Source organism: Anomaloglossus baeobatrachus, chromosome 4 (genome assembly GCF_048569485.1).
Source record: "Anomaloglossus baeobatrachus isolate aAnoBae1 chromosome 4, aAnoBae1.hap1, whole genome shotgun sequence".
In the NCBI taxonomy this organism is placed as follows: domain Eukaryota; kingdom Metazoa; phylum Chordata; class Amphibia; order Anura; family Aromobatidae; genus Anomaloglossus; species Anomaloglossus baeobatrachus.
Window position 1 is genome coordinate 541,157,064 of NC_134356.1, and position 10,121 is coordinate 541,167,184.

Sequence of the window (10,121 nt, forward strand, 5' to 3'; positions counted from 1 at the left end):
CAGGATAAACAAGCAAGCACAGCTCCTTCTAAGCGAACAGTCTTTCGAAGAATAGTCTTCCTTCAATGTGCCCTTATGCTATATGTCTGTCCCTAACTGACTATTAGTACACCGATCCGTCTCAGGTCAATTGTTATTCACAGAAGTCTTTTGCCCAAGATGGAGTTGGTCTCCCTTAGACTGCTTTTGGTTCACTCTTGGATGATCTTATCCAAGCGGTATCTGGAGAAAAGTTCACTCAGATAAATTCCCCTCGTCAGGGGCAGTAGGAACTCCAACAAAAAAAAACTAATAAGCAGTCCACAAAAGGAAAAAAAACAGGCAATCCTATTAGTCCAAAACACAGGAGAACGACAACCTTCTCCCTCTCTCGCACCCTTTTTCCAGTCACTTTCCTCTTACTCGCGCAGTCGCCAGATCTTAACTGAACGTTTCACTGTATCTGTTTATGTTACCAGGGAAACCTAATGTAACCCCTTACTGTCTAGCAGTGTGTCTGCCCTCTAGTGACACCTAGTGGCCATTTAAGTTATAGTATAGATATATATATATATATATATATATTGTGACGTAGCGACCACCAACGTGGTAAATGTTCGCTATATGTCACAGTGGAGAAGGTATCTGCGATATCTAGATGGTAAAGGTTGCTATGGGACTTGTAGTCCACAAAGGCTTCTTGCTACACATAAGGGTCAGGTTCCCTTTAACAATCACAAGGTGCTCTGCAGGGCTGAGATGCACAGACCTCCACCTGTGGGTGTGGCCAGCTTGATTTAGGAGACTGGCAATGTGTGTTTGGAGAGAGTGAGAGCAGAGCCGAGAACTCTGCATGGAGCATCCTGTGTGGAGGTTGAGCACAGGACTCAGATATTCAGACTGAGGTGAGTGCAGCCAGACTAGGGCTGTAAGGCCGAACCTCTCCTGGAGGAGACACAGACCCAGGGGTCTGCAGAGGGCCCTGGGGCCAAGAAGGAACCTCAGCTAGAGGTGTCTGCTACCGGGTGCCACAGAGAGAGGAAAGTGGTTAAACTCCCACTATGATCTTGTACTAGAGTCTGCTCTGTAAGCTGCAGAGCCGGAAGCCTGGAAAAGCTCCAGGACTGTGTGGAGCGATTATAAGTTTGTGGACCCTCCTGGAACAGCCGAACGGGGCATCGTAAGACCGTCTCCTACGGCAAGGGGTGCCTGTGTGACGGGGACCCGTATGGACGGTGCATAACCCGGCTGTGTTCCGGGTCCATTTACATGTACAGCGAGGACAATAAAGCTGTTTTGATCGGACTATTTGAGTCACGGCGTCTTTGTGGTCCTGGGGGACCCCCACCCCGCTACATTATGGTGGAGAATGCGGGCATGCAGCCGGGTTGCTAGGGGCAACGGCATAGGACATATTCCTGTGGATACGGACTGCTTGCTGTGGATCGGCGGGTCCACGAAAACATTTTTGAAGCGGTTTGCGGTGGATCGGCGGGTCCACGAAAATTGTCTGCGCACTCAAGCAGCTGGCGGTGGATCGGCGGGTCCACGAACAGGGACAGAGCGCTCCAGCTGCTGGCGGTGAATCAGCGAATCTGCAGTAGCGAGAGACCAGTGACCGGAGGTTCCAAGCCAGCCGGAATTGCGAGGCCCTGCTTGGAGAGCATTGATACACCACAGGCTGGAGACCCTGGTTGTACGGGCGGTACAACCCGGAAAGGTTAGTGGTTCTCTAACCCCCCCCTGTCTTTGATCACCGGGTATTACCCATTGGAGCGCCCCTCCTGTTCCTCTTCTCGTTGCAGCATGGAGGAGCTCCTGAACCAGCTGCTACAGAATCAGCAGCACCAGCAGCATGGGCCAGGAGGTCCAGCGACAGCAGTGGGGGCTGAAAACCAAAAAGAGGGAAAGGTCCCTGCGGACATTGTGGAACAGCTGTCAGAGTGTAACGATGTCGCAGCCATGGACCAGTTTGAGCGTTCCCTTCGGGGGCCAGTATGGACACTGGGTGCCCAGGGAGACAAGGGCAAACGTGTGAACTGGGGGCTAAGGACAGTGCATGGAAACTCCAAAAGGGGGCGGAGTCCCATAAAGGGGTGGTTGCCCATAAGAGGATGGAGTCCCAGAAAGCGGTGGTCCCCCAAAAGGGTGCGGAGCATCCCAAATCCAAGGGTGAAGTGGCGCAGATGGACTGTAGCCAGGGACAACAGTGTTCATGCCACAAGTGTCCTGTTTGCAATATAGACTACCCATCCGACGAGAAGCCACGTCTGTGTTCCGTGGAAGTGGATGGGGAATCTGTAACAGGAGTCGTAGACTCCAGGAGTTGGTGACCCTGGTGAGGGCCACCTCTGATGTCCACTTGATTCCTAGAAGGAAGATCCACGTCGGCTGCACCCACAGTAATGAGACAGAATACCCGGTCTCCAGTGTGGTCATTAAGACAGCCTGGGACAGTGGTTCTCATGATGTTGGTGTAGTCTCAGATTTACTGCACCCAATTATTATAGGTTGGGACTCTAAATTATTTGTGCACTTGTGGAAGCAGGGGGACGTATACGGTTGCTTGTGTAAGAGCCGGAACAGCCCAAAGGAAATCCCACCACATTGGGAGGCTCGGAACGGGGTAGTTACCCAACAGGGGGCGGGACCCCAGAAAGCGGTGGTGACCCACAAGGGGGTGGAGCATTCAAAATCCGAACGGAGGAACTATAGCAAGGGGCAATGGGATTCGCCGTACCTGTGTCCTACCTGCGGTATAGGATATCCACCCGATGTGAGGCCACAGAAGTCCTCCGTGGACTTGAATGGGCTACGTGTGTCTGGTCTGTTAGACCCGGGGAGCCGGTTGACCTTAGTGAGACCCATGCCTGATCTACATGTGGTGGTGGGTAGGACGATAGAAGGAAGTTGTGTGCATGGGACCACTAAAGTATATCCTCTGGCCAGGGTGATGATTCAGACGGCCAAACATTTGGGACGCCCTGATGTGGGGGTAGTTCCAGATCTGTTATATCCGGTTATCATAGGACGGGACTTTTAGCTCTTTCAGGATTTATGGAAGACAGAGGCCGGGACCAATTGCACAGGAATGAGTCAGCCCTCGCCTAAGAAAGCCTCTTTTCCGTATGAGGTTATACAGATTCCCTGTGGGATATTGGGGTGCACTGATGAGATGGTACCTCCACACAAGGACTGTCAAGAGTTAGGGATGGCCATGACGTCTCCAAAAGGAAGTGACACTGTGACCACTACAGTTATAGTAGCTCCAGAAAAGGGGGCCGACACCTGGTTAGGTGGGGACATGTTAGTCCAGGACACCAGGGGGAGTGACGTTGACTCCAGAATAGACACTGACGTTACTAAAGTGACAAATGAGTACAGCGACAGACTGATGAGCAAAGAAGGGAAATCCTCCTCCAGTCGCCGAAGGCGCAACAGGCGCAGAAGGGCGGAGCTAGCTACAACCTCTGAAAATATGGACCAAGTAGAGACAGTGTCCTGTATTTCTGCCCACAGTGCGGATTCCCTTCCAGAAACTGAGTGTGCAGAGAAGGTTGAGAAAGGCACGTTGCTGATAGCAACCGCTCATGTGGAGTCGGACAGCAAAGTCCTAGACAGTGTTGGTGAAGTGCCAATCCACAAAGGTCCTGGTGAACGGACCAGTAAGCTACCCAGTGTTGAGGGGCTGAATGTTGAAAATGGTGTCAAGGTTCTAAGAAGAACAGAGTACCGTGCTGAAGGGAGTGACACCCCGGTAGAGGGCGATGCTGTAAATGCCCAAGAGAAGGCAGAGGGTGTCACTGCAGAGACCCAAGAGGAAGTAGGAGGGAATGCAGTGAAGTCCCAAGACACGGCTGATGCGGTAAAAATGGAAAGAGCCTCTGAGGAAGAGGTGAAGATCGGACGTAAGGTCTCATCAGGAGCTGAGAACCTGACTGACTCAGTGGGTAAGACCAAGAATATGGAAGAAGACAAGAGACCTCAGGAACAGTCTAGTGTCCTTGACAGTGAAGGAAGCAAACCAGTCTTCAAGTGCTGGATAGACGTGCCGGAAGACTTAAGAGAAGCCTGTGCCAGTGAGAGGGTGCATGAGAGATTCCAGAAGGCAGTAGGGGCCTGTAAAGTGTACTTTGCCGCAGAGTCTAATCAGTTGGTGGTGTGCTCTTTTAGCGACGTCACAAAGAGACGAGTGGCCCTCCTAAGTGACATGCACCTCCGATGTCTTCATACGAAGTGGCTCATCACTGCCAGGAAGGATGCAGACGCCAGACGCTTGGCGCAGCTGACCACAGGGTTTCACGAAGTGGTGGTTGTGAAGACAACATTGATCGGACTGGCATTGAGAGCGCTAAGAAATAACATTAAGCAAGCCAGGGAGGTTCCAGGGGTTACAGCTGTACATTTCGAAAAAGACAGCGGAACCTTCCGTATCTATGGAAAAACTGCAGAAGCGGTGAAGACAGCTCGACAGTTATTGGAGTTTGTTGAAGAGAGCATTCAAGTGCCCAAAGAGATGGTCATGAGGCTTATTGGACAACATGGAAGAGCCATGCAGGAGATGGTTGATAAGACTGGCGTGACGAGAGTAAGAATTAATATTCATAATAAAGCCAGGATACCCTGTGAAGTCGGCATGGTTCCCGGTGCCATTGCGGGAACGACAGAGTGTGTTGCCGATATGCGAGTCCTCCTAGACTACCGCCTGGGATACTTGGAAGACTTAAAACAGTTGAATTTAGAAAAACAGAGAATTGCGAGCCAACTCCGCCAAGTTGGTGTGGGATGGCGACCCTATAGGGGTTATGGCCCCGAAGAGGAAGGTAGCCCACTCAATAAACGGGTTACCTCAGAGGGCGAAAGAAAGCCTGTTGATAAAGTGAGCCGGGGTCGCAGAGGACCCGGATATTTATCAGGCTATAGTACGGGTTCTGAAGGGTCTCCGTCCTGTGAGACACAATCTGAAGGACTGAATGGAAGGAGGGCTGCAGCGTTAGACGAAGACGCTGACAAGACAGTGGGCTATCGAAGACTCAAACGAAGATGCCTGGGTAGAAGAGCCCGAGAGAGATCTGTGAACGGCTCATGCGGACGTCCTAGTTATGGCATCTCTTCTATCATCTCCCCGTGAAGGCTCCTCGATAGTGTGGGCCCTAGTGGTCAGGTTAGCTCAGGGACTGACAGGACGATGGTGCCACCTAGGGGAGGATCTCCCTCTGGCACAGACCTTGGGCGACAGCCTTGGTGGGATGGGTCTGGCCGGGGACCATGTCTGAGTAGTGGGTTTCCTGCGCAGGGTTTGGTGACGGACGGTCCGGCGAGACCAGAAGCTCGAGTGTGTCCTGAAGGGCCCTCTTGCCTGTTAGCGCACTGTGGCCCGGTTGCCCTGTCTCCGGGCCCCTGTAGGGTATCGAGTGTTCAACCCTACAAGTTTGAACAGAAGGGGGGGATATGTGACGTAGCGACCACCAACGTGGTAAATGTTCTCTATATGTCACAGTGGAGAAGGTATCTGCGATATCTAGACGGTAAAGGTTGCTATGGGACTTATAGTCCACAAAGGCTTCTTGCTACACATAAGGGTCAGGTTCCCTTTAACAATCACAAGGTGCTCTGCAGGGCTGAGATGCACAGACCTTCACCTGTGGGTGTGGCCAGCTTGATTTAGGAGACTGGCAATGTGTGTTTGGTTTATAACCAAATACAATAAACTAGAAGTGTCCATACAACATAAACCAAGAAAAATACTCCTAAAAATGACATTTATTAGAAAAAATCTTTAAAAATACTCAAAAATACAGGGTATAATAACTCTTATATATACACAACAGTCATGTAGTAGTGACAAAGTGAGTGGAAGGTCAGAAAACGTACCATACCTGCTGGTGAGGGAAGGGGGACTAATTGTCTAAAATGAGTGAGCCTAAGATAGCAAGACTCTTTATATGTGATAAAGTAGCCTATAAATCTAGAGGATAACAGGGGGAACAACCTCTCCCTCTCTAGTAGCTACCTACCAGCGGAGGTGCACCTTAAGTTGTTGGGTGCCCCCCGCTCCATGTCGGCTGTCCCTAAGCTTTCCCTTTAACCTGCAAGTCGCAAAGGGACCCACCACCAAACAATAGAAGTGCAGAAGTAGTCAATAAGTCATTATAAGGTATTAATAACCCATAAGACTGGTAACACTATAAATTTGGGAATCAAAGTATGGTTTTACCGATAATATCAATATAATACTAGCCAATTCTAGATGATATACAGATACAAATATACCATGATGTATAGAAAAAATATAATTATAATCCCAGCAAGGAACTTATCTGCTGGGGTCACAACTGGCAATCCAACATCCTGTTTACTGCTGGTAATCCAACATCCCGACGCGTTTCCCCCCTGAAGGGTTATTTTCAGGGGTTCATCAGGGGAGACCAAGGATTTTCACCATATCCAAATACATCAAAAAATTATTATAGGGTTTTATCTAGACAAAAAATGTGTTATGCAATGTGTGTTTGGAGAGAGTGAGAGCAGAGCCGAGAACTCTGCATGGAGCATCCTGTGTGGAGGTTGAGCACAGGACTCAGATATTCAGACTGAGGTGAGTGCAGCCAGACTAGGGCTGTAAGGCCGAACCTCTCCTGGAGGAGACACAGACCCAGGGGTCTGCAGAGGGCCCTGGGGCCAAGAAGGAACCTCAGCTAGAGGTGTCTGCTACCGGGTGCCATAGAGAGAGGAAAGTGGTTAAACTCCCACTATGATCTTCTACTAGAGTCTGCTCTGTAAGCTGCAGAGCCGGAAGCCTGGAAAAGCTCCAGGCCTGTGTGGAGCGATTATAAGTTTGTGGACCCTCCTGGAACAGCCGAAAGGGGCATCGTAAGACCGTCTCCTACGGCAAGGGGTGCCTGTGTGACAGGGGACCCGTATGGACGGTGCATAACCCGGCTGTGTTCCGGGTCCATTTACATGTACAGCGAGGACAATAAAGCTGTTTTGATCGGACTATTTGAGTCACGGCATCTTTGTGGTCCTGGGGGACCCCCACCCCGCTACAATATATATAAACTTCATTAACAAGCATACAAGTTTATCTTATGTACATTTTCACCCTGTTAGACACCAAGCCACTTATGATTTGGCACCCCGATAAATCAATTTCTACATCTCACATCCTGTACATATTCTTCAGGGTTGTACTGTATCAGAGGAACACCAGCTGTACTCCTTTCAGATCTTTGTAAGTCAGTACCTGCTGTGTTCGTGGGAGCGATTTCCATGTCTGGCGGAGCAATGGCACTTGTAGGTAGCTCTGGAGCAACCGGAATCTGGAATGCCGGACCTTGGTCGTCTTGTGCCACATTGCTGAAGTCATCACAGCAGTTGCACACAAGGTTATTTAGCCAACCCGTCACTGGTGGATCAGGCGAAACAGGTGGGCATATGGGTGTGTCGGAGATACACCTTTTAAACCAGTTCTGATGAGACCCAACACATACTTCAGGGACACACTTCCCCCTGTAAATGGTTTGTCCACCACCATGTAAGGTGTAGCCTTCCACTGGACATCCAACTTTCCACCTGGACGAGTAACCTGTACAAACACCCTATCGCCCACTAGGAACTCATCTCCGTGCACCAGTCCACGATCTCGATGGGGATCATCCCGCACTCGTTCCCCTACTATCCTGTGGATTTCCCGAAGTTTCCATTGGTGACTCTGAACCCATTCACTGGCTCTGCAATACTCGAGTTCCCCAGGTACTGACAGGTTCAGTTCCTCGACCTCTCTCCCAGGCCGCCCAAACATCATCATGAAAGGGGTAAACCCGGTAGTGTTATGGACTCTATTGTTATTATTGTTATAGGCTTGCACATGTTCCGGGATGAACTCAGTCCACCTCGCCTTCTGTTTCTGTTCAAGCGTCCTCAACATCTGTAGCACAGTACCATTGAACCGCTCACAGGCCCAATTCCCTTGTGGATGGTAGGGTGTCGTCTGCGATTGTTTGATGTCATAGACCTTCAGCAACTCAGTCATGAGTTTACCCTGGAAGCAGGCCCCTTGATCTGAATGTATCCACTGGAGACACCCTTAATTCAAGATAAAATGCTTTCAGATCACTTTCGCTGAGGATTTAGCGGTCTGGTCCCTGGTGGGGACAATCACAGCAAATTTTGTGAAGTGATCAGTCATCACTAGGCTCGAATGATGCCCACTCCTAAAATATCTGATCGTCAGGTAATCTACCATTAAGACCTCCAGCGGGGCGGATGTCACGATAGTTTGAACAGGAGTCCTTTGTTCAGGGGACTTATTCAACTCGCTGGGCTGGCATTTAGCACACACCTCCCTTACAACTTCTTCTAAGCCGGGAGCGTATACAAATCAGCAGCCATCGATACGTTTTCTCAGGCCCAAGGTGAGCACCCTGGGTATGGGACTTGAAAGCATTGTCTGGGGCTGCCGAGGATGGGCTTTCCATCTGCCATCAGTACCCTAACTCAGCCAGCAAGTAGATCCAGCGATACAACTCTCCCTCTGTTATTGTCAGTCTGCCCCACTGCCGTAACAACTTTTGCTCCTCCGAGCTCAGCTGAGCTCTAGCTTTACCATCAGGCCAAGTTTTCTGATTAACCCACCTCTTTACTCGTGACAGCCCGGGGTCCGCATTCTGTAGATTGGCCCATTCTTGACGAGTCTTCCCCAGTAATCTGGCTACTCGTGTCACCACCCCACTTGAAGATGTCAGATCTACAAACTCAGGTAATTGCCTCAGGTTAGGAATCTTGGTATCCTTGAGATCTTCCTCTACTCCACGCCCTGGCACATCTCACGTTATCCGTTACAGTGCGTCCGTGTTGGAGTTCTCTTTGCTGAACCGGAATTGAATCTGGTAATTAAATTTGGATATTCGTGCCACCCATCGCTGTTCTAACGCTCCCAGTTTGGCATTCTCCAGATGCGCTAGCGGGTTATTGTCTGTCATCACAAGAACCTCCGACCCTGCCAGATACCCAGCAAATTTTTTGCTCATGGACCAAACCAGTGCAATAACATCTCCATTTTGAATGAACTATAGTTATGAGGGTTGCGCTCAGTATCCCGTAAGGACCGGCTGGCATACACGACAACCCTCTCCCATCCCCCTTGCTCTTGGGCCAACACTGCTTCCAGCCCATGCAGACTTCCGTCCGTATACAGAGTAAAGGTTCGGTCAAATCAAGCATATGCCAACAGAGGTGCATGTCTGAGAGAGGCTCGAATTTGATCAAATGTCTGTTGCTGTCGATCGGTCCATCGGATAGGCTTATTACTGGGACCCTGAGATGTCCCCTTCAATAACTCATTCAACAGTTTAGACATCTTAGCGAAGTCCTTCACAAACCAACGATAATATCTGGCCAAGCCAAGGAAGGCCCGATGTCTTTCACAGTCCAGGGAGAGGGCCACTCCTAGATAGCCTCTATCTTGCTCTCGGTCGGACGCACCCCATCCGCTGACACCACATGTTCCAGATATTCAATCTGGGTCTGGAAAAAGTAACACTTCTTGGGTTTGATCTTGAGTCCATTGTCTTTTAGCCAGTGTAGCACTTGCCGGAGCTTCCTCAGGTGATCTTCAAATGAATCTCCGAAATATGTTTACATTGTTTGGATATATTAACACAGATTGAAAGTTGTAATCGCCTAGACAGTACTCCATCAGTCACTAAAATGTGGCCAGGTCATTAGTCAGTCCAAAAAGGCATTCGATTAAACTTGTAGAGTCCCTTTGGTAGGATGAAAGCTGTTTTTTGACGATCCTTAGCTGCCATGGCTACCTGCCAATAGCCACTGGTCAGGTCCAATGTGGAAAAGTATTTTGCCTTCCCCAGAGCAGACAGAGACTCTTCAATCCTTGGCAACGGATATGAGTCACGCACGGTCTGCACGTTCAGCTTGCGGTAATCAACACCAAACCGTATGGACCCATCCTTCTTCCGAACCAGTACAGCTGGCGCAGCCCAGGGACGCTGACTCGGGTGGATCATGCTATTATCCAACATTTGCGCTAACATACTTTTGAGCTCCTGATAAAGATTGGGGTTTTCTGACAATATCTCTCTCTGATTGGGGCCATGTCCCCTGTGGGTATCTAGTGTTCT

The 10,121-nt window shown here is 49.8% G+C and overlaps 1 pseudogene; it reads left to right on the forward strand.

Moving 5' to 3' along the window:
* Nucleotides 1-3,753: 3,753 nt before the first annotated feature.
* Nucleotides 3,754-5,110, forward strand: LOC142302656 (RNA-binding protein FXR1 pseudogene; annotated as a pseudogene).
* Nucleotides 5,111-10,121: the final 5,011 nt, after the last annotated feature.